Raw genomic sequence first — 25,155 nt, forward strand, 5'->3', positions numbered from 1 at the left:
TTTGAGTTGTGATCAATCCTCAGTCTGGCTGGCAATGCCGACAAGGCCAGGGCTGGGGTTGGAGCCTCTGGATCGTCCGGGAGGACAATCTGCTGTGTTCTCGAATGTGGCCACAAGATGAACACCTTCCCCATGGACCCACAGAGTGGGTGTGATGGGTACAAATCTGCTTTTCTAATGCAAATGTTCAAAGTATCACCTTAATGACTGAAGGTCACACTCTTATTACATGACATTCTCTGACAGTATGGAAACTAGAGAATAAATTCTCTTTATGATTGAAAAATTATTTTCAATTTTTCTCAAAATGATTATTATTTCCATGCTATTAGGGTTAACTTTATAAATTCTTTAATAATTAGAGAACAGTCCACGACATTTAAGAAACACAAAATTAATAAGACTACTACCCCAGTAAGTATAAAATAGTCTGTCAAACAATTTAGATACATATTTACAAAATAGAAAATTGACACAAATACATCCAGTAAGTAAACAAACTTTGCACTTAATAATTGCCTTTGCGCCTAATAATCACACAATGTACTCTTAAACTCACCCCTATTCTACCTACCTCTTGAAATCAAAGTCTATCACTTGAAAAGAAAAAAAGGAACAAAATGTCATATAATAAACAAGTGGGCAACAGAGCATGCATTCCACCCTGCCTTACAGGAATTATAGTCAGCTAGTCTTATCAAAAAAATCATTACTCATCTGAAGATCATAAAGCCAAAAAGAAAAAAAAAAGTACCACATGGACACAGGGCGGGAAGGGAAGGGTGGGACAAATTGGGAGATTAGGATTGACATATATACACTACCATGCGTAAAATAGCTAGCTAGTGGGAACATGCTATAAAGCACAGGAAGCTCAGCTCGGTGCTCTGTGATGACCTAGATGGGTGGGATGGGGCGGGGGGTGGGAGGGAGGTCCAAGAGGGAGGGGATATAGGTACACATATAGCTGATTCACTTCACTGTACAGCAGAAACTAACACAACATTGTAAAGCAATTATACTCCAATTAAAAAAATAAAATAAAATAAAAAATAAATTTTAAAAAAAGTACCATCAGCTCTCAATGACCCAAGCACACATATTTCTTATGTTGCATTAGTCAGAGTCCCCTCCCTCAACCAAGGACATTAAACAGAGGTGATAAGCTTGTGTGTCTGCCTGTATGTACACCTTTGCAGGTAGTGAGTCCACCCAACAGTACGTTCGGAATCTTTTTCGAGACAGAGCCAGTGCGGGTGTTAAAGCTACTTTCATCCTGTGAAATGGCATCATTATCTGTCCGTGCTAGTACACATGGGGTTGTAGGGCTCAGTCACTAGAAAGTAGCAAGATCCCATGTTGATGGTGGGGAGGGGAGGCGGGTGGCCAGGTACAATTAAGAAAATAGCATCCATTCAACTTGCTTATTCTCGGAACATCTTCCCTCAGCTTCAATTAAATGTTCAGTAAATGCAAGCTGAATATCTTGAATGAGCACGCAGCCAACTGCATACTGAACACATAGCTAACGGCGCTACCTCCGTGACTCACAGCTCAACATACTCAAAGTAGAACAGGGGACTTCACTTCTGGCCATGAAGGAGTTACAGCATCCACAGTCAACCTTCTTCTGGGAAAAAAAATTATTTTTAATAGGAAATATTTTAAGAGTACAACTAGCAGTGCGGGAGGGTCATCCTTCTGAGAGGGAAACAAGCGAGGTGAGCCCCAGGATTGTCCGTGCTTTCTACCCGGAGACAACGCGCAGACCTCAGCGCTTGGAGGGGAACACCACATAGAACAGGGCAACCTCGCAGAGGTCAGAATTCAGAAAGGCTGAGACGGCCAAAGCAGGGAAGGAAGCAGGGCTGGGCAGAGGATGAGATGAGCTGCAAAGCAGGCTCCAGAACAGCCTCTCCCAACCCCACAGTGGGCTCAGGAGGCGAAATGGCCCTTCAGAGTTGTCCTGAGTTGGTGTAGATGGTCCTCACACTCCCACTTCATCAGTCACTAGAGGTGGGGCCCTCCATCGCCACCCGCCCCTGAGAAGGGGCGTAACACCGGGTGAGGTGGTTCTCTGCCGCTGAGGCGATCCCGGAAAGGCTGGCAGCACTCCCAGAGGCTGGCAGACCTGGACTGAGTTCTTAAAATCATCAGTCTAGTGATTTTACTTCCCTGCTTAAAACACTTCAGAGGCTCCTCATCAACTGCACAGCATTCCAGGCTCTTCAAGATCTGGCACCTTCCTCCTTCTTTATCCCCATCTCCTGACCCAGGCTACAAATATGGCAAATGAATCAAAGCTCTCTTTAATGTCCCATGTTGTCTCTCACTTTTCTGTCTTTGCACATGGTGCTTCTCCTACCCAAGCTCCGGGGGAATGAGAAGGTCTGCCTTTGTGCTCCCTATACACCCCATACCTCAAACTCAGCACAAATATTCCAACTGTCCGGTCCCTGTGTCTGAGACCCCATCTGATCCGTGAGCTTCTGGAGAGTACCACCTCCTTCTTTGTAGCCACAGCACCAAACACCAAGTCTGATGCAAAGTAGGACACTAAACAAATGTGCAAGGAGTCAATGGAGGGATGAATGGATAGAACCATTAAGCATCCTCACCAGGTACCTCCGGCTGAAACTGTGCTGAGAGTCACTTCTCCCTTCTCCCCACAAGGCTGCTGTACCCCCATGTTCTCCAATCTTAGAAATTTTACCTGCACTGTGGTCTATGACAGGGCCTATTTTCTCCTTTTTAAGTTACCCTCAATATTCTGTCTTGTCCGATATGGTCTAGGAGCGGGAAGATGCTCACACACTTATCTTCTGGCCCCAACAACCTGGCCATGGCCCTTCTCTAAACTTTGAGCTTCATGGCTGTTTATTTTATTTTTTTTAACATCTTTATTGGAGTATAATTGCTTTACAATGGAGTGTTAGTTTCTGCTTTACAACAAAGTGAATCAGTTATACATATACATATATCCCCATATCTCTTCCCTCTTCATCTCCCGCCCTCCCACCCTCCCTATCCCACCGCTCTAGGTGGTCACAAAGCACCGAATGATCTCCCTATGCTATGCGGCTGCTTCCCACTAGCTATCTAGTTTACATTTGGTAGTGTATATATGTCCATGCCACTCTCTCACTTTGTCCCAGCTTACCCTTCCCCCTCCCCGTATCCTCAAGTCCATTCTCTAGTAGGTCTGCATCTTTATTTCCATCTTGCCCCTAGGTTCTTCTGACCATTTTTTTTTCTTTTTCTTTTTTAGATTCCATATATATGTGTTAGCATACGGTATTTGTTTTTTCTCTTTCTGACTTATTTCACTCTGTATGACAGACTCTAGGTTTCATGGCTGTTTGTCATCTCCTGGACCAGGGGACCCACCCCTCAACTCTCCACTAGGTCATCCACCACCACCCAATGCCCCTTCACAAAATTCTCTTCCTGATGCCACAATACACTTTTTCGCTTCAAAACAATTCACTAGCTTCTGCATTTTAAGCAACAAGAACAGTGCTACGTTTATATTTCATCACAGAAAACATCAGGCTCTGGTCTAGGACAACTTTTCCCGGATTCAAAATATTCAATACCTCTGTAGGGAAGGGATATTTATCATCTAATATAAATTCCTTTTTTCTTTTTTTGTTGCATGTTCAACCTTTATTAACTGTCACTTCTTTATACCTAGAGTACAATGAAGCTTGCACTTATAATAATATAAAAGGACTCTGAAGCTTTGAAATGTCCTAAAAGATTACGAACTTCAAAGAAAATTTCAGTTGTAGTCAAGATGTTTATAATGTTAATAGTCTAAGTCTCTGAAAATGAGCAATGTAAGTATGTTGGGTCCAGTTACTCTCCATTAAATAGAATATGAGGCTACACAGATCATTTTATTCTTCAATTATGGCAGAAAACAGATAAAGTAGAAGATACAGATCTATATCCAAGAAGACCCACTCTAGACAAATTATATTAGTGCAAGTTTCAACTATGTTGATAAGTGCTATATATATATCCTAGAACAGCAGCAAACTATAGCTAATGCCTGACACACCTAAAGCTAAAAGGTTCCAACAATGAAAACATGCCTTTCCCATCTCAGTCCCCAGAAGGTACAAGTGAAAAATAAAACAGACAAACACAATTGATTTAAGGAACAAATAAGAATATAAATACATACAAAAGCTAAGTAACCAGCCCTTGAATAATTTAAAGCTGATTATAATCTCTCCTATATCATACCTGCTCAAATATATTTTACCCTTTTCTGTGTTTACTGAAACTGAATTTGGTTATACATAGATTATTATTATAAAATATAATAAAATCTCCACAAAAAGCAAGCCTCATTCCAAATATCAAAGGCCAAAAACTGCTCACAAAGATTCACGTACAAATGAAACTCATGGAATGCAGATAATTCCTGAGGCTTGACTCATAAGAGTAAACATGGTTGAAAGGACAAGATCACAAGGAATATCTGCCCATAGTCAGTACAAAGTGTGCCTGTCCAAAACCACATTTACTCACTGCATTCGATTCAGTTTAAAAAAAAATAGAAGGCTATATAAAAGAAATTATAATGAATGGGGATTGTGTTAAAAAATAACAACTGTTTCTTCTTTCTAACCTTTCTGCTGTAATAAAAGTTACAGTGAAGAAGCACATGCTTGATCTTAAATTTTAAAATATAAAAGAATAAAAGAGAACTGAAGCATATTTAACCAATAAATGACACCTAATTCATGATAAAATAGAGTGCTTACTATGCATTAAGCATTTTACATAATACACTAAGTATTTATACATATTTCATTTAAGCACCGTAAAACATCTCTGACAGGGACACTAGAAATATTACCAATATCGGGGGAGTGAAGTGCCTTATCCAAGTGGCTCAGCCAATGAACTGAGTCTCAGAGCCATATCTGTCTCACTCTTGAGTCCACATTCTCAACCCCTGTTTCATATAATCCCAAATTATGACAGTCAGGAGAAGTAAACTTTTCAAGTAATTATATAATTCACTCTTTTAGTAACATCAACATTTGTTTTCAATCAATAGTGATGGAAATTCCTTGACCCACTAAATATAATATCTGGAGTATGATTTAAGTTGTTTTTGGTGACTTAAAATCATCATTATTAGTTACTGTACTTGGCTCTAATAACAACCATGTATGGCACTTTATCTAGCTCCTCACGAAATTCATCCTAAGGAGTACATTATTCAAGATGACATTTTTCAGGATGCAAAAAGAACTACCTCTTCTCATGCTGGCTCTGCCGCATACCCTTGCCATGACCAGGAGCAGTCACCTGATGCTCTCTGAGCTTCCACTTCCTCTGCTGTAACATAGGGGCCCAGGGCCCTGCCTACCTCACAGAGTTTGCTAGAAGGCTCAAATAAAATAATTAATATAAACATGATCAAGAAACTATAAACTGGGGCTTCCCTGGTGGCGCAGTGGTTGAGAATCTGCCTGCTAATGCAGGGGACACGGGTTCAAGCCCTGGTCTGGGAAGATTCCACATGCCACGGAGCAACTAGGCCCGTGAGCCACAACTACTGAGCCTGCGCGTCTGGAGCCTGTGCTCCGCAACAAGAGAGGCCGCGACAGTGAGAGGCCCGCGCACCGCAATGAAGAGTGGCCCCCGCTTGCCGCAACTAGAGAAAGCCCTCGCACAGAAACGAAGATCCAACACAGCCAAAAAAAAATTAATTAATTAATTAATTAATTAAAATATTTAAAAAAATAAAATAAAATAAAAAGTTTGATCCCTGAAATAGATTAAATATTAAAAAAAAAAAAGAAACTATAAACTGCAGCAGGACTGTAGGCTTTATTATCTCCCCTCAGTGAAATGCTTGGATTTTAAACTCTTCCTCTCAGATACTACTTTAAAAAGCAATGAAATTCATATATGGCTAACAGTTTCCACAGCTCGACAGTAGTTTGTCTGGCTAGCCACTCAGAAGTACATTACAGCTTCCAATGATGAACATCAGCAATTGTGCTTTTGTTCTAATGGCTTCTGCAAGCCCACAGCACTAAGGCTTGAGAAGCTTGCATTTCCTCGAGTGGTGTGAATACATAGTATCTTAACCACTGGACATGTGCACAAAATGCAGCAACAGGCTCCCTGATATGGTAGATTAATTCAGACTTTGAGAGAGTAATTAACTATGACTTTTTGCATTTCTTTAAAGAAATTAATCTGTATTATATCTCTGACGCAAAGAATCAAATTATTCTTCTATAGCAACATCCCACAAAGTAACTGAAGACAAGAAACAACCATGTGAACAGCTTCATAGGTAATTAGAAGATGTAAAAGGTTTCCTCTAAAAAACAAACCAAGTTCTGACACATATGAACAGATAATTCACCTAAGAGGAAAATACTAAACAAACATATGTAAAAATGTTCACCTTCCCTGGTAGACAAAGAAGTTGATATACGCTACACTATATACACAGTAACCATTTGGGAAATTAATATGGTGGTATGTAGCTTGAAACATAAAAATGCTCAATAGTCCCACTCCTGGGAATTTATCCCAAGAAGCAATTGATTAGACCTATATAGATAAGTAGACATATATATTCTCAATTAACATTGGAATGCTTTGCAAAATTTGGTACATCAACCTGTGGGAAAAAAAAGTTTTTAATCAAAACAAAACCAATCATTTAAAAGCCTATGGAAAATACTAAACAAGAAAATACTAAGTAAGATAAACAGAATATAATGTTTATGTTCGATAGGAATGTCAATATATAAATACACATTCATGTGGACAAAGAGTAAAACGGTAAAGCGCGAAAATGAAAATTGTTAGTGATGTAACTCATGGAATTCTCATTCAAAACATTTAAGCATTATTGTTACCTCATCTAAATGAAAATATGTAACTCATGCCATTTCTTGAAAAACCACTTAAAATCAACTTCTGCCAAAACACTTCCACCAACTGAAATAAAATACCTAAAATTTAGAAGGTTATTATCTATAAAATAAGTAATACGCAGAAAAGAAAATATTCCCTTAAGAATGTGATTTGTGGTTAATAAGAATAATAATAGTAAACCTACGTCTTCCCAGTGCCCCTACGATGTTTATCATTGGTTGGTACTACAAACCTAAGAATCCCCACAATAACATTTACCAGTTTGTTGAATTCCGCTGCAGTGCTTTTCCAGACTAACTGAAGAACTTAATCTTGTGGTATTTGTAAAATATGTTATCTGTGGCGTACTGAAGGGAAAACACAAATATTTTTGTCTACTCTTGCCTATTTATCTGAACACATTTAAATCTCCTCCTTTGTCTCAGTCCTTGTTAGATGAACTTGGGAAGCCCCTTGGTTTCTCCGTGGAGTTACATATTATCACTCTCTCTTTTCTCTCTGCACACAATTAACAACCTATGTCAAATTGGCTTCTCCACCTTCCCAGCTTCCTTCCTAGGATACACTAACCCCCTGGGGAGCCTTTCTTGGAAGAAATGAAAGCCAACAGACTATTTATGGCAACTGTCAGAATTCAGGGGATGAAGACCCTTTGCGGGCTCTGCCGGCTCTCCCCACAGATTTGTGGCCTGGATCTCTGGGGTCTGCCTCTCTCCTTCCTCTGCCCACAGTCAGCATTCACTGGGACTGACTCCAGCAGGTGGCCTCCCAACTATAGGAGTTCATTTTTAGACATGTTGGGTCTCTTTTCTCTGCCTGGTGGGGAAAACATATTTGCAACAAGAAAACGATTTTAAAATTAACCTTCTGATAAAACTTGCATGAAGGGAGGCTTCTCAGTATCTTTTATTATTGAGACAAATTAACCCTACCTCAGTTTTTCCCATTATCGTCTTCTTAGTTCATGAGGCAACATGACTCGTTAAATTCCTTAGCATCTTTCAGGTACAGAACAGACTTCTCCTATGTACATTCCTTCCCCTGATAGATGGTAAGATCATTCTTTTCCCAATTTTATTATTCCTATATAAGCAAAGACCCAAAGGTTGTCTTGGAAGGCTCTCAAACACTCCAGCCTGAAGTCAGGGACTTCCTTTCTTCCTGGATGTAACAGAATCCTCCATGCCCTGCGACCCTTAGCTATAGAGAAAAGGTACTTTTTTTTACCCCCTTAGGTTTATTATCCCCAAATGCAACGGTTCAGTTACAATCTGCATATTATCATCTTTACATCCGTGAATTCCTTCTGTCCCTAATGTAAAAGAAGAAGATTCCTCAAGGATCTGGGTTCTTTCATATGGTTAAAAGAACCAACAACATGTACTGACAGCATGCAGCAAACAGCATTATTTAATGGATTGGGTCAGATATTTAGGGTTATGCCTAAATTTTGATTGCTGCTTTTAAAAAAAAAAGCTTCAGCAGCAGAAAATGAAATGCCTGAAATCTAGGAAGAATGGATGTCAGCAAATCATTATCTTGATTCCTGTGTGGCCCCAAATATAAGCTATATATTAACCCACTTGTCTAGACAACCAACCAATCCCTGCAACCTCACCGCCCTCCACCCCAAGGTAAGGGTGTATACTGTCCCCACAGCAGGCCTGTTACTGGGGTTTTAGGCCCAATCCGGTGATGTGGATGCATCAGGCTCAGACCAACGAGATCTAGACATGCCGGCCCCGCAGGGCACAGAGTCACATTCAAGTTCCCACATGTGCCATTTCACGTTCACCCACCCACTCACCACCTATGTGGTGCCAATTCAAATGGTCCAGCCTGTAAAATGCAGAAAGCCACACCCTGAGACAGACAGCCACAAGTGGCATGGTCAAGGAAACACAGGAAAAAAGAGGTAAACTCAGAATAATAAAGCAAACGAATACATACACAGAAAAACATAGACACATTCATTCTGAAATATAACATGTGCCTCTTTGATCCCAAACACCTAGTGGCTTTTAAAAACACCATGATCAGCTAGAAAATCAGAGCCGTGACACTTTACACCAGTGTAGGTCTTCCAAAGCATTCTGCAATTCTATTTCAATCGCAATATTAAAACATGGAGATGGTTCTTCTTTCTATTTCCATGGTTTCCTTAACCTCTATTAAGGCAAAATATGAATGTAGGTAATCAAGTCAACTGCCATGCAGCAGGAAAAATGGAAACTCTCAGAAACCTCCTGTTTGTACAAATCATTCCCCAAAACCTTCCTGCCAAACTTTTGACCTATTGTTTCTAAACTTACCAGTCCTTGGCAATGAGTGGTAATAAACTTAAAAAGTGAAGTTTTGGTCATGAATCATAGTTCCTATTTTGACTAACATTCTAAGTTATATACTTCCCACTTTTTTCTTCAAGTTGCATGGGCCTGCTATTTTTATATATGAAAACAGCCATAATGTGCCTTTTTTCTCTCCCTGAGGGCTTCCCATAATGTATTTATAGGACTGGAAGTTTTCCAAACCCAAACATAATTTACTGTGCCATTTTCAATGACTGACAATTTTGGTTTTGTTTTTCTCTTATCCTAAGGAAGAATCAATTGTCCAACAAACTGATGTATTCTTCATCCTTTTATTCTTAGAGACCAATGATCAAAATTGACTTTGGTCTCAGTTGGTCTATTTCTGGCTCTGAGTGGATGTTAATCCTCAAAAACAGGTTTGTTGGACTAAGTAACAAACTGGGCATCCAAGGGCAGTGGTTCTGACTCCTTCTGTTCTTTCACTTACTCACTGGGAGGCCTTGAACAAGTCGCTGTATTATCTTAGTTTCTCTGAACATAAGATGATTACCAAAGCAGTCAAAAGGAACAACTAGAGATAAGCCCGCAGGCTGCAACAAAAGATCCCAAATGCCGCAACTACGACCCAATGCAGCCATAAATAAATAAAATGTTTTAAAAGGGGGTGGGGGGTGGGCTGCTGGTACCACCCCAGAGATGTGAATGCGGTCAGGCCTTGATCTATTTCAAGTCCTTAGGAGCTCAGGGTCTACCCAAGATGTATCCACACTGGGAGAATTTGGAGGTAAAGGTCCCTATATGTGAATCACCTTATGAAGTCCCACCGGAGAGAAGGAAGAAAGAGTACTCAAAAACTGAGACACTTTAGCTTTCTAAGGTCAATCTATAGCAAATTCCTGTGATCAGCTCAGGAAAAAGGTAGGACCCTCAGGTCCATCACAGTTTAAACCAGAATCACTGGGATGATCCCAGTTCACTGACCTCCCTAGAGCGCAACAAAGTTAGACAGAGGGATCTTCTAAGATACACCCCTTGCAACAGGCACTTTGGCCAGAGATCCTCTTCCATCCTGAGGTTTCTGGCATGGTCTGGGGGCTTCGGGACCCTGGAGAGGGCATCAGCCAGCTCTTCCACCTCAGCAGCCAAGCGTCACCATGGTGACACACTGTTAGCCCTAGTCCCTCAAATACACCTGCCTAAAGATTCATGCCAAAAAACAGGGAAAAAAAATGTACTGTAAATATTTACATTTTGAAAGTTTTATTTGTTATTTTTTAAGATGTGAAGTTCAGACATAGAAAACAAACTTATGGTTACCAAAGGGGAAGGGGGGGAGGGATAAATTAGGAGGTTGGGATTAACATATACACACTACTATATATAAAATAGATAACCAACAAGGACTTACTGTATAGCACAGGGAACTATATTCAATATTTTATAATAACCTATAAGGGAAAAGAATATATATCTGAATCACTGTGCTGTACACCTGAAACTAACATGACACTGTAAATCAACTATATTTCAATTTAAAAAAAAAAAAAAAAAAAGTGAGGTTTTTTTCCCCTCCACGTTCTGGGCACTATTAATGAGTATTTCTTAACTCACCCAATGCTTTTTTCTATTCTGTTAGTCTAAATCAATCAAAGGACTTTCACTTCACTAGTCCCATTGTGCAACATCCCATCAAGGTCTGTGATTCCAAAAAGCAGGCGACAGCTTGAGTGAACCGGTCCAGTAACACCAGTGCACCTCCTCCACCCCAAGCTCAGCTTCCCCGTAGAAGAAGGAAGTGATAGGGTTGGAAGACAGCCCTAAAATGTTGTCATTGTTATTGTGAACCTTTAAATAGACCTTTGAATCTGTAAAGGATTTGGGGTTCTGCTCACAAAGATCCTGTGGGAAAGTCAGCGCTGCTAGTCCCATCTTCCACTTTTATTTACATCACATGCTACATTATTACTAGAAACTAGGACTCATAAAGTGAAAACTAACCCCCCCAAAATGAAATCAGGATTATTTAAAAATCAAAGACTGAAAGGGTTCTCTTTATTCATGTGATGATGAAGTTAAAATTAATTTGGATGACACCATCTCTGAGAACTCTGCTTGTCTGCTAGTTTTAACTGCATGTCCTCTGCACAACAAAATTTCTTTAAACACTATTCCCCTTTGACGTTTTTTAATCTTCTACATCATTAAATGAATTTTATATGGCAAAACATGCAAAGAAAAGGAGAATTTCAGAACACCTGTGGTAATATTCATTTCGACTAAAAATACAGAAAGCTAAAATAAAAATGCAGCTTATTTTCAAAATGTTTAATATATTGCTAATTTTTTCAGCAAGATTTTTGTTTTCGCTTCGGGATTACACACTTAAAGTCCATAGTTTTGTCTCTTTATGCCTCTAAAAATAAAAATGTTTCCTTTGAACAACACTCTTAAAGTTCTGGCTGTTCCCAGGACAGAAGAGACTAGTTAATCAGCAATTTTTAAGAGAAGGAAGAGCAGGCAGGTTACAGAAATTCTTCCTGGGAGCCCTTGGCCTATCCTCCATCCACAATATCCAGCAAATTACAGTACTTTGTTAGCTCCCAACAACAAAAGAGACCTACAGAGCCAGGAGGGTGGGAGTGAGGCAGTGGAGAGGGGGAGGGCAGGGGCGGGGTTGCTGGGGGATTGGTGGGGCGGTGGGGGGGGAGGCGGAAGCAATGCTCCAGGAAAAGGCAACCTCCAGTACTAAAAGTATTTTTAAATGTTTTTGTCCTTTTGTACGACAAAAAGAAGGTTAAAAAAATTTAAATGAACAAAACATTGGATGCTCTGAAGGATGGCTATCTAACAAATGCAGTAATTTGTAAGTAGAAAGAAACAAGGAAGAGAGGGAAGGAAGCAAAGAAGCCAGGAAAGCAAAACCAATAGGAAGATTACACTTCAAGCCTGCGGAAGGTTTAACTGTCCTAATCCTGGTGTTTAAGATCCTTGAAAACAATAACCTTCTAGAAAGCAGATACAAGTAGCCAACAAAAGAACAAACAGCCTAACATGTACCTCTGTCAAGTTCCTGCGCACTGGGGGAAAAAAAGGGGAGGGAACCAAAATCATGAACCACCCAGATAGTTCATTTTTTTTAATTTTTATTTTATATTGGAGTTGAGTAACAATGTTGTGTTAGTTTCAGGTGTACAGCAAAGTGATTCAGTTATACATATACACGTATCTATTCTTTTTCAAATTCTTTTCCCATTTAAGTTACTACAGAGTATTAGCAGAGTTCCCTGTGCTATACAGTAGGTCCTTGTTGGTTATCTAACAACCCAGAGAGTTTAAATAGTGAAAGTTCCTGGAAGAACTTCCTGAGCAATGGCCTCAGTCCTTCCATTCACTTTATAGTTTCCTTTATATGCTGTGGCCCATTTGGGGTTCACTAAGGAGGCAAGGGTACCACCCATTTTCCTGCTTTTGATTTAATAAAGAAAAAAAGAACTTTATAATTTCCCATAAAGGCTTTCCTCCCACACTTTAGAGTTACAATGAGGTCAACCCTTTCACCTACAGGACCATGTAAATATAGGGAAATTAAGTCCATCTTCACAATCAAGAATGTTAAGACTATGTCAAACCCATTCTAAATAATGGAACATGTCCACGTCTACAGTCACAGGTGAGGTCACTGGTGTACTTGACATGAACCTGATTCAGGGATACTGAAAGACCCTTTCCAAATGTGAACAGCTATGGAAAGACAAAGCTATGATAGGTTTTATGTGGCTTATATAAGTACAGATGTTAATGAGTATTAAATACTAGTTTCCAAAAAAAACTCAAAAATAATACACTCACAAATCAATAAGGAAAAGACAAACAACCTAACAAGAAAATAAGCAAAACACCTGAACAGGTGAGAGGGCATTAAAAAAAAAAAAACCCTAATTACCCAAAAATAAGTGACTAGATAAATAAGCTGTGACATATTCATACATTAGAATATTAAACACTGAAAATGAATAATGAGAGTTATACATGTCAGTATGAATGCATCTCACAAATATAAAGCTGAAGGAAAAAAGCAATTTGTAGAAGAATGCATACAGGATGGTACTAACTATGTACACTCTTAAAAATATTGCTGAGGGGGGGTCCACGATGGGTCTGATATTCGGCCAATATACCTTGGCATGGCTGGATCTGTTGCCAGCATCCATTATGAGTGGCAGTGCCCACACACTACCAGGTTGCTAAATACTTTGAAAATCACCATTAACATTCATATGCAACAAAACTGTAAAGAAATGCATGAGAATGATAAACACCAAATTCAGGACAGCTGCTACCTCTGTGGAAGAAGGGGTCACGACCATGTTAGGAACAATTTGTTTCTTAAGTATCATGCCAAAGCATGTAAGGACTTAAGGGCATGCTGATTTATGCCTTTTCATAGGTTTTAAATAATGCGTAATACTTTACACACACACACACACACACACACACACACACATCTATGACAGCAGGAGCTGTGAGCCAGGAATCTGGAGGTAGCATTTTTACTCCTTGTTCTGCCAATTACCAACTGTACCTTGCCATCCCTGAATCTTGGTTTGTCATCTGTGAAATATGAGGATTCAGGTATCATTCAGCTCTAAAATTCTGAATTAAATTCAACATGATGGGTGTTGAACTCTCTGGACTCTAATAACGACCCATCACTTCTCTCACTGTACAAGTGTACAAATCATACATGAGACAAGACTTACTGACTCACTATGGATAGCACACGCACATTTTAAAGTCATCCCAGGAATGGCCTTTAATCCCACCACACTCTCTCCTTTGTCATCCTTTGTGATGATGGCAGACCTTTGAGAGCTGGCTGGCTGTGTTTAGGAGAGCAGACCAAAGGATATCGGTAAAGGGGCGGGGACAGTTTAAATGACCCAAGACAAAACATACTTTGTATTTAGTTGTGCTTATAGGTTGTTTTATATAATCATGATACTCCTGAGGTGGGGAAACTGAGATCGTTAACATTAGTGTTATTCAAGGACATAAAACTGCCTGGGACAAACCCAGGATTTGAATTCATCTTTGGTATCTTAGATAAGTTGAGTAAGATACTGCTCTTACTCAACTTATGATTTCTCCATTATTTCTCTCACACCCTCCGGACTCGTTTTAGAGAAGAGTTCCCCTCTATTCCCTACAATCCAACTTTGACTAGTTCACCAAGATTTGTACGGCACACAAAGCAAATAAACTAGCAAATCCTTGGATCACTCAGTAAGTCATTGTAGATTTTAACATGTAGCTCACAGATTGTGGTACAGAGAAGTTGGTTTAGAAAGTGCTATGACATTTCTTCTAATTACTTTAGATTAGGGTTTTCATACCATAATTTTAAGGAAACTGTTCTAGGGAAATTTTTTGTAATTCAAATCTTCCCCAAATTAGAGCTCCTTTCAGTCCTTTTTGAGTTTCTGTTTCTCTTTAACTCTTTACTTCCAAGGAACCATCCATTACTGCATTGGTAAGTGGGGAGTTCTAACTAAATACTAGACACCCAGTCTTACCTCACCTTGAAATCTTAGCATTCTGACTGGTTAATGGGAAAGTAGATGAGAAAAAAACAGCTGAAAAATTAACTGTTGTGTGGTTTGGAAGCTGTTTTCTCTAGGGTGCCAGCCAGCAGTGCCACTCTTCAACAGGTATTCATTTTAAAGATGTTGAATCAAGCAACTATGGAAATACAGGGTGTCTGAAAAAGGGATTTGAGCTCTGAAGTAGTAGAACCTCAAACTGTGAAATCATCCCTTCTCCCAGGCTTCCCTTGTGACTTGCTACCGAGTTTGCAAGCTAGTTTCCATCTCATTTCTAAACATGGCAGAAGTTTCTCACCTGAAGAGAAACAACCAGAATTATTTGTTTCTTAGTTTATCCTAAAGATACAGTTCCCAGTTCTGTGGGCACAATTTACGACCTGATAAGAGGTCACATCATCTCAGGGAAAAAACAGAATGTACTTCTGTGTATACAAAATTATCTTTGTTGTTACTTGTAACATGCACAGAGACTCCATTAGAAACTTGTCTGGCTTAAAAAAAAAAATCCTGTATCTGCCCACTTCTAAGGTTACTTTTTCTTCAGTATATCTTCTAGGTCATTAAAATATTTAGAAGTTATATACCTCCCTGTGAAGAAAAACTTCCTAAAACATAAATAATCCTTCTGACCCCTTAACTCCAGTAACTCAGATTACAAAACTCAAGTTTTCTTTCCACGGAATTTCAGATTACAGTTTTGAGATTTCTAAGAAATATTTTTTCCTTCTCTCAAAGCCTTCCCCATGAAAAGATCTCTGACCCATCCCCAGCCCCCAAAACTCATATAATATAAAACATCCTCAAAAAGGAATATACCTAAGTAGTTCTCTCCCCATTGGTGAAAAATTTGAACACTCTCGAGAAAATGTCTTATGCATTTTATAATATTTTCCTGAGTAGAACCAAAACTGGAACCCATGAAGAATCTTGAGAAGTAGGACCACAAAGACAAAAGAAAATCTCTGTGTGGTCCTTTGGTTGAAGCTCCTCCAACTTATTTAGTTAAGAAGCTGACTAAGCGGGGCACTGAGATCTGTATCTGCTTAAAAAGCATACCTCAATATTTGCACATTCCTTCTGACATCTACAGTGCAATAAAAGTGAAATATAGTGATGTCTCCTTTGTTATAGCTTGAGAGTAAGAAGCAGGTAAATTCTGCTTACATGGATGAACAAAGTTGTAGGTCCTCTATTTGATAATAATTATAAAACAGTAATAAGTATAGTTAATATTTATTTAGTTCGTAATTTGTGCCGAATATTTTACATGCACCATCCCTTTAATCTTCACAAGACAGACACTATTCACCCCATTTAGGGAAACAGGGAAGTTGAGTAACTTCCCTGAGATCACACAGCAAGTTACTGGCAACTCCTACTTGAACACAGTGTGCAGGCTCTGAACTCCATGTCCTTAAAGTTCCTAACAGGCAAGATATATTGAATTGACTAACTTATTCCACGATTCTATAGAGAAATTTACCAGAACACATATTGTCTGAACACTTCAACATATGAAGTAATTAACAGATTAATATAGTTACTAAAATGGGCCTATGTTAGTTTAAACTCACATTCTGTCCTTTCTTCTCTTTAAAATAAATAAATAATAAGATGAAACCTGTTTTTTGTCCACTGTTGCAGTTAACTGGCAAGCTTGTGTAATAAATTAACTAACAGAACTGGTTTAGCAACAAATGAGAAGCTCAAGGTCTCTAAATCCTAATCCTAGGTATGTCACTGATTTGAAAGGTGAGCCAACAGCATTTAACATAAGTTACATTTGATGTTTATAGGGCTCTCAGAACACAGTCTAAAAGAAGAACCTGTATTTATGAAACTTCAATAATAAACCCTAAAACCAAGTATCTGTTTGAAAAGGAAAAAGCTTAAAAACTAGCTATTTTGCCCAATTACTGCCAAGGTTCCAAATGTTCGTAAACATTCAAATGGGATAAACATAGAATTGTCCACAGTGATTATCTCTAGGGACAGAGACAGAAATGGAAAATGGAAATAATATGAGGACAGGCTTTTGCTTTTTAATATCTGTGTGTTGTAATGTGTGTAGTTGGATTTTTGTAATTAAAAAAAAAAAGTTTTTAAGACATGCTCAAAGTCTTCCCAGACTTAATTTTCATCTGCATTCATGAGCTTGACCTCAGGATTACACATTTCGAAGGGGATAACATTAAGGAAAAGAGCATCATTCTCTCTGCCCTGCTCGTCCTCTCCAATCCAACTAAAACAAGGCTCATTTTATAAAGTTAAAACCCACTCGTAGCCAAACTTTTCCATTTCATCAGAAGCAAGAGAAAAAAAAAATCTTGGAGTACTTCAACCTTCAAGTAGTTCTAAAAGGAAAGGAATATCAGAACTTGAGAAATAAGGTTCATTATGAAACTCCCTCAACATTCTTCAGGTAACAAATACTAACCACCCAATTAGAAGGCGATTCTCTCCTTGTGGTAAAGAATATGTAATGAGAGCCTGAATGAAGAAATGATGAAAAGTGCCACAGAGGGCAGCCCACTGCCTTCAGTACCCACTCACTCATTCTTCCTAGCCCCAGCTCTCCTCTTGCTCCCAAGAGCTTGAAGAGAACAGTAAAAGTGAGAAATGCTTTGAAATTAGGGTAGATATTTAAATAATATCAGGCCTCTTCTCAGCTTCTATTTCTTCATCAATAAAAATACTATTTGTTTCCAATAATGATTTGTGAAGATGCTTAGCATAAAACCTGAGACATAGTAGGTGCATAATAAATGTTAGCTTCCTTCTTTCAGAACTAAATTTCCAACTACCAGCTAGATGTCCACTAATCTTTGAGCTCAAAAGACCCATTAGCAGACTTTAAAACAAAGACTGTTACAAGAGACAAATAAGGACAGAATGGATAAAGAAGATGCGGTGTATATACATATAATATATAATATATATATTATATATAATGGAATATTACTCATAAAAAGAATGAAATAATGCCATTTGCAGCAACATGGATGGACCTAGAGATTATCATACTAAGTGAAGTAAGCCAGACAGAGAAAGACAAATATCGTATGATATCACTTATATGCAGAATCTAAAAAATAAATAAATAAATACAAATGAACTTATTTATAAAACAGAAAGAGACTCACAGACATAGAAAACAAACTTACGGTTACCAAAGGGGAAGGGGGGACGGATATACTAGAATGTTGGGATTAACATATACACACTACTATATATAAAATAGATAACCAACAAGGACCTACTGTATAGCACAGGAAACTATACTCAATATTTTGTAATAGCCTATAAGGGAAAAGAATCTGGAAAGGAATATATACGTGTGTGTGTGTGTGTGTGTGTGTGTGTGTGTGTATATTTAAAAAACTGAATCACTGTGCTGTACCCCTGAAACTAAGATGACACTGTAAATCAACTATAGTTCGATTAAAAAAAAAGACCCATTAGCCCACCCCATCACCAGACCATCAGTTTTCTCCCACACTTTCTCCCTGTGGTATCTCTCTCGCAAGTAATGGCAAGTAATGGCACCAATATTCTTTTCAGCACCTAATTTAGAATTCTGTCCCTTCCATCTCATTTTAATCCCCTCTGACTCTGTTCTCTGAATTTCTTCATCACTTACCTGGATTTCTGAAAACATCCTTGTAATTGGACTCCCTGCCTCTCCACTACATCTTTCAGAATGTTATTATGAAATAGAGCTCACACCAAGCACACGCTGCGTGTTCCCACTGAGAAGAAGAATATGGTCCAAACACTTCCATGAAAAAAAGTCCCAAGATCTAACCACAAAGCATCTATCCAGACCCCTCCCACTACAACCTGCCATGAGCCCTGTGCTTCAGTGTTATTCTTCAACCCTCAATCTACTCTCCTCCATTCTCCACCCGTGAAAGTCCTATTCTACACTCTAGACCCAGCTATACGCCCAGCTCAAATGTCAAATGTTCTCTACAAAACTAGCCCTAACTTCCCCAAAGGTGGCATTAATTACCACAGCACTTTGCTAGCACCTCAGGTGGCACTTCTTTCATTCTGGATCATATTAGAGTGATTTGTTTACAAGGTTACCTGCCCCCAGTTCCTGCAGAAGGGGAGCCATGTCTGATTCATTGCTGATTGCCCTCTAACACCTGTCACTTAGCCCCTTGTTCACTGCACCCTTGAATTGAATGTAATAACTAGCACTTATTACTATGTGTTCTACAATGTTCGATTACAGGTACTGTACTATCCGTTACATGTATTGTCTCAGTAATATTCATAACACTCCTATAAGTCATATTTTGGCTTATGTTTTACAGTTGAGGAAGCTCTACTCAGAGAGGTTTGTAATTTGCCCAAAGTGACACAGCTAGTATATGGCAAAGCCAGGATTTGAACCAGGGTCCATCTGACTTCAGAAGTTACAATCCTAACCATTACACTATACCACAGACATTTCTAAAATCCACTTGTCCTTTAGTACTTATGCACCTGAGAGTACAACTCAAGATCAAGACCCCAGTAAATTATATTTTATCCTATTAGCACATGGAGGCCATTTTTGGTTCTGCTCTGGTCCAGAGTCATAAATGAGCATGTCCACAGTCTTCCAGGTTCCTTTATTTTTCTCTTTTATTACACCCACCCTCAACCCCCTTAAAAAGAAAACAAAACAAAACAAAACAAAAAACAGAAGAAAAATGATTAGGAAGGCAGGGACAGGAAGAGAATGAAATCATTCCTTCATGGTGGAACATACAACATTAACAGTAAGCCTGTAAGGTTTAACAGGCATATATAACCTGAAAGAATATGCTGGATCATTTCAAAACATACTTTCCTAGCTCAAACCTGAAATCAGCAGCTGTTGCTAAGAAAACACATGCGAGACAACATGATGATTGATGAAAGAAGCAAGCTTACCTTCCGAGTCTCAGAAACCATCACCAACAGAGTCTTGGAACCAAATCATCAACCTGTGATTATAAACATTTGGGAGTTTCTTTTCATCTGGCTCAAAAGGAAATATAATCAGTTCTGGACTAAACACTGTTTATAAAATTAATTATTACACAACTGAGTTGGAGTTTCCTAAAATGAAAAAAGCACCGAGACTACAAAGGTAACATACTTTCTTTTAAACAAAGTCCCATTAACAGAGGAAAAATTTTTACTCAGTGTCATCAAATGAGTAACTACAAAAGATAGTCAAACAAGAGACTGCTAGTCACCTATTTTCTTTGTAAACATACTAGCATGAAAAATAAGACACACCTTTAACTGCTTTATAAACAGAATTTATAGTTAATTCTTTATTTTTTTCTTTCTGAATCACTAGCTCAAAATTTTGAACTAAAAGCTCTAGCATGCATTATTCTATCAAACAATCCCATCAAACGTTGACTATAACCTACCTTAGTACTAATAGCTCAGGTGCATTTGAGTTGTAGGGTTTTAAAAAATTTATTTGGGGGGCATGGGGAACAATCTTGAACAGCTTTATTTATTTTGTTGCAACTTACACTTCAGATAAAAATTACTTCTGAGTAATTAGCATTTTTTAAATGAAAATTAGCTAACTCCTATGGTACGACCCATTAATTAATGTATCATTCAAAAGCAGCCAAACACGAAGAGCTCAGTCGTATTACTATCAGCTTTTCCTCAGGATATCACAACTTGTACTCCAAAGCCACAGTGGGAGAAAACAGGTAGTTTTCTACGTGTTTGTGAAAAGTCTGTGAAAGTTAATTCTGTCCCCTTTCTCCGAACATGAACTGTCTTATAGCCTGAGCTCTAACCTTGATAAGACTGTGTGTAGCACATAGATTAAGGTAAGTGGATTTATTGTTTAAGATGTATTGTTCATCCCTAAATGTTGACTACCTTTATCTTTCCAAATGAAGCAACATAACTGCCGAAATGAGTAATGAGAAATTTTAATTTAAATATATTAAAAATTTGCCTAGAAATCTGTAAAACCTTTTTATAATACCATCCTTCCTAAAAATTTGCCTTTCAAATTAAAGTTTCCCCTTCAAGCACAGTATTTCAATTTTGGCAGCATATGGATATATTTTTCTTACTATCCTGGAATACTATTTATAAATATAATGTATATATTGCTATAATGATGATGAGGGTACATAAAATATTTGCACTGTTGTAACCAGTATATTTATTTTTAATGGATTTTATACTAATAGGAATATATATACACCTGCCCACACAACTGTTTTGTTTTACTCATCTTTTGTGTAAATGAACTCCAGACAAACTTTATCTATAATTTAACATGGAAACGTGAAATGGCTATATGTGATTCGGTTTCAAATTCATCTCTAGCAACTTAATAGCTCAAATAATTTTAAATCTAATTATTTATTGATGAAATGATATGATATGTGGAATTTACTTCAAAATAACCCAGCACAGGGGGGATAGGTGAGGGTATAGGTAAAACCAAATTGGCAGGACTTGATAGCTATTGATACTGGGTAATGTTTACATAGGAGTTCATTTCACTATTATCTCTGCTTTTGAATATGTACTTAAAATTTTTCATAATAAAGTTTTTTTAAATCTAATTTACTTTTGTCCCAGTGTCAGGCATATCTTTACCATTTTGAATTCCTGTTTTACCCGCATAGCATTAACGTTTTACATACCAATTCATTCATGCTAAAACAGTTCTTAAAGTACAATACAATGGGGTAAATATCACATTTCTAAACCATATTTGTAGAAATTAGGACCTGGGGGAAAAAAATCTCAGAGATTATCTAATCCTCTATGCCACTGGTTCACAATCTTGAGCGTGCATCAGAATCACTTGGAAGACTTGGTAAACACAGATTGCTGGGCCCCACCCTGTAGGTTTCTGAACGAGTAGGTTTGATGCTACTGGTTCCTGGACCACACTTTGAGAACCACTGCTCGAGGCTTACTCCCACTGCCCAGTTCATATATCCATTCCACCAATTACCACATTGGAACGCATGCTTCTCTACTTGTGGGCCTTTCTCTTATGAGACAGTTAGCTTTTGAAGGGCAAGGGACATAAATTTTCATCAATGTGCCAGAGCCCAGATTGAATAAATATTTACAAAGTAAATTAATTTGTTGGATGAGTTAAGTTTTCTCACTCATTTATAGCTGAGTGTTTGTCAACGTATTAACATTCAGAATAGGAGCACATTTACATACCCAGATGGAAAGGAGCTACTCACTGATAAAGGAAAACTAAAAGTCAGCTGGAACCAAAGCAACAAGTAGATAGCAAATTTTGACGAGTTCTAGAACTGCATCTCAGATTGGAGTTTTCAGTCAAACATGGACACTGACAAGCAGAAGCTTGAGGCTCACTTTGTCAAATGTGTTACTCTGACCTGAGGAGCTATAACCAAGTGCTCTTCATCTCATACACCACTGAAAGAAAGAAGTGCTTTCAAACTCATCTATCAAAGTTTCTCAGGGTCTGGAAAATGTCAGCATGGGAGGACAGACTCTTTCTGCCTAGCCATTTCCCTTTTCCTAATGCTGCCCAAAGGAAAGAAAAGAAGTACAGCACACTCATCAGTGCCTGTCTGGAGAGTTCTCCAAGTCCAGGTGTTCTGAATCTTGTAATACACCACAGTATCCTGAAGTATCCTTCTATTACAGCAATGATCAGCTCAATGACAATTCAGTGGATTTAGTTTAAGAAAATGAACTATGCTCTGATTTCCAAATTTCACTACCTCTTTAATGTTTATTCTAAAATTACAAGTTAGAATATACTCATAAATATGAATCCAGTAACCTCAATATGTATGATTTCTTTATTTTCATTTAATAATAGTAAAGCAAAGAATATAACCTGTGTAACCATGGGTCAATATATGATTTTTTTCTTGTTATTTAGATCCCTGAAAAAAATAATTGACTGCTCAAACAAAAAATAATAATGTAGTGTAGGGTCTATAACAGACAAAAAGTAAAATGTATGACGATAGCACAAAGCAGAGAGACATGGGAAATATACTATTACAAGGCTTTCATTGAAGTGGTATAATATAACACTTGAAGTTAAACTGTGATAAGTTAAAGATGTATACTATAAACCCTAAAGCAAACACTAAAATAACAAAATAAAGAATGGCAGGTAGGGAATTCCCTGGCAGTCCAGTGGTTTCACTGCCCAGGGCATGGATTCAAACCCTGGTCAGGGAACTAAGATCCCAGAAGCCACGGGGTGCAGCCAAATTAAAAAAAAAAAAAAAAAGAGAGAGAGTGGCATGGACTTATATATACTACCAAATGTAAAATAGATAGCTAGTGGGAAGCAGCTGCATAGCACAGGGAGATCACCTCGGTGCTTTGTGACCACCTAGAGGAGTGGGATAGGGAGGGTGGGAGGGAGACGCAAGAGGGAGGAGATATGGGGATATATGTATACATACAGCTGATTCACTTTGTTATACAGCAGAAACTAACACACCATTGTTAAGCAGTTATACTCCAATAAAGATGTTAAAAAAATAAAAATTTAAAAATTTAAAAAAGAATGAGTTCTAATAAGCAAAAAAAAAGGATATAAACTATAATGACCAAAATTCAATTAATCCAATCAAAGACAGAAAAAGAGAAAAAAGGAAACAAAGAACAGATGAGAAAAACAGAAAACAAATAGCAAGATTATACATTTAAAGTGAACCATAATCAATAATCATTTTAAATATAAATGGCCTAAATACCAGAATTAAAAGTCAGAGATTGTCACGTGGGGTAAAAAAAGCAATACCTTTCAAGGAGAAGAAGGATAACTCTCTACTCCTTAAATGTGGGCTACACATAGTGACTTCCATCTAAAAAAGCAAAGGACAGAACAGGGAGAAAAGAGTAACTTTATAGGAGGGAAACCTGACAAACACTACCTCAGCCAGGTAATCAAGGTTAACATGAACAGTGATATCATGTTGATGGTATGTTCCCTTGACATTGTATAATTAGAATACACAGTCTTTTCAAGCACACACAAAACATTTACCAAAATTAATGATATTCTGGGCTTTAAAATAACTCTCAGTAAATATAAAAGAATTTGAGCCATATAAGTTATGCTCTTAGACAATAAGAAAACTAAATTTAGAAATAACAGAAACATGCCTGGAAAATCCACAAATGTCTGGAAACTAAGTAATAAACTCCTAAGTAACTCAAGGTCAAACAATAAATCCAAAGAAAAATTTTTAAGCATTTTGAACTGAATAAAAATGAAATCACACCCTATTTAAATTTGTGAGAATTCCCTAAAGCAGTACTGTACTGAGGAAATTTAAAGAACTAAACACCTATATCAGAAAAGGAAAAAGGTCGCAGTGACTTGAATAAGAAGAGTAAAATTAAACTCAAAGTAAGTAGAAGAAAGGAAATAATAATAAGGATCAGAGTAAAAATCAATTAAACAGAAGACAGAAAATATAAATGAAACCAAGAGCTGATTCATCGAGGTCAATAAAATTGATAAACCTCTAGCCTAGGGTTTCTCAACCTTGACACTACTGACATTTCGGCTGAATGATTCTTTGTTGAGAGGATCTCTCCTGTTCATTGCAGCATCTTTAGCAGCATCCCTGGCCTTGACCCACTAGATGCCAATAGCAAATACCCACCCACCCCACCCCACCACATTGTCTCCAGACATTATCTCATCTCCAAAACATGTTAAGTGTTCCTGGTGGCAGTAGGGTAAACTTCAACCCATACTCCAGCTCCATAAACAAAAATTAACTCAAAGTAGATGGACCTAAACGTACAACGAAAGACTTCATGGTTTTACATTCTTTTATAGAGTTTTCCTATGAGTTTTATAACTCTAAGGAAAAAAATCTTTGTGACCTTGAGTTAGGCAAAGATTTATTAGGTATAACACCAAAAGTATAATCCATAAAAGAATAAATTGATATATTGGACTTTAGTAAAATTTAAAACTTCTTCAACGATCTGTTAAGAGAATGTAAGACGAGCAATAGACTGAAAGTAAATATTTGCAAATCATGTATCTGATAAAGGACTTGTATCCAGAATATATAAAAAAAAACTCTCAAAACTCAATAAGGAAGTGACTAACCCAATTAAAAATGAGCAAAAAATGCAAAGAGAAACTTCAACAACAAAAAAAGATATTATATGGATGGTAAATAAGCACATCATTGGTCATCAGGGAAATGCAAATTAAAACCACAATGAGATACTACTACACATCTAACAGAATGGCTATGAAAGTTTAACCATACCAAGTGTTCACAAGGATGCAGAGCAACTGGAACCCTCAC

General features: G+C 37.9%; 1 protein-coding gene and 1 pseudogene across 22 annotated transcripts in view; both read right to left on the minus strand.

The window, feature by feature from the left end:
* Positions 1 to 25,155, minus strand: part of SYNE2 (spectrin repeat containing nuclear envelope protein 2) — a 313,751-nt gene that overhangs the window by 284,720 nt on the left and 3,876 nt on the right. Inside the window, exon 1 of one of the 21 annotated variants that reach the window (XM_082386398.1) lies at positions 19,763 to 24,424. The exons of the other annotated variants lie outside the window; for them this stretch is intronic. The gene's annotated coding sequence lies outside the window, so the exon portion shown is untranslated. Of the gene's footprint in view, positions 1 to 19,762; positions 24,425 to 25,155 lie in introns of those variants that run through there. 21 annotated transcript variants of the gene reach the window in all.
* The window catches only part of LOC309626179 (ADP-ribosylation factor-like protein 2-binding protein pseudogene), a 36,522-nt pseudogene that overhangs the window by 7,529 nt on the left and 3,838 nt on the right, over positions 1 to 25,155 (minus strand). The gene's annotated exons all lie outside the window — the stretch shown is intronic.

This window comes from Balaenoptera borealis (assembly GCF_965194805.1).
Source record: "Balaenoptera borealis genome assembly, chromosome: 3".
Lineage (NCBI taxonomy): Eukaryota > Metazoa > Chordata > Mammalia > Artiodactyla > Balaenopteridae > Balaenoptera > Balaenoptera borealis.